Genomic DNA, 901 nt, shown 5'->3' with positions numbered 1-901 from the left:
AGCAGCTGCTCAAGAGGCTTTTTCCCAGCTTTTCCGGAGAAAAATCAGCTTAAAATGCGTCTCCGGGGAACCGCCTGCAAGTGGGGAATGGCGAACAGCATTGAACAGCGCAAGAGGGAGAGGAAGGAGCCTTCGACACAGGCCAGAGCATCTGAGGGTGCTGCTGGGTTTTGACCCTGGAGCACCAGGAGCTCCTTGTCCCCGGAGCCGACTGCCACGCTGCGGTGGTGACCAGGAAGAATTTCCTGGTTTCTTGAAAAATGGACTTAAAAAATATCACCTGAGCTCCTGCTGAGCTCCTGGTGTGGCAGGCATGGGTGTCCCCTCATCCAGAGGCCGTAAGTCCCCAGGGATGGCCAGTGGGGCCTGGGGACAAGCAGTGGCATCAAGGGTTGACCTGAAGTCGGTGTCTCCAGCAGGGAAGTGGGATCCTGGGGACAGTTCACTGTGGGCTCGAGGACTCAAATGCTTCAGCAACACTGGAGCTGCACGGCTCCAGAGATGGCCACCGAAACATGACCGAGACTTTTTTCCCGGTCAAAACTCCCATTTCCTGCTCCTGATCAAACAAAGCTCCATCAAAGCTGCCGCCAACTTTCAGTGCCGTGCCAAAAGCCGTGCCGCTTCGTGCAGACCAGGCCAAATTCCCCCTCCCAGGACACAATCAGCCTCTGACCCTGCTCTGAACACCCTCATTTTGGAGCCAAACCCCCCTCCAGCCAACCTGGAGCGGGTCGCATCCCACAGCGCCAGCAGAAGCCACTGAGCTGCAAAAACAACAAAATAAAAAGCAGCACAACCCCCAAACAAAGCCGTAAGCCTGGGGGCAGCCGGAGGAATAATCCAGCGTGGATTTCACCCCCCCGCCCCGATTTATTGCTCGCTGGGTTGCAACCCCAGC

Source organism: Mesitornis unicolor, unplaced genomic scaffold, assembly GCF_000695765.1.
Source record: "Mesitornis unicolor isolate BGI_N332 unplaced genomic scaffold, ASM69576v1 scaffold25603, whole genome shotgun sequence".
NCBI lineage: Eukaryota > Metazoa > Chordata > Aves > Mesitornithiformes > Mesitornithidae > Mesitornis > Mesitornis unicolor.
Note: the sequence above shows the minus strand (reverse complement) of the source record.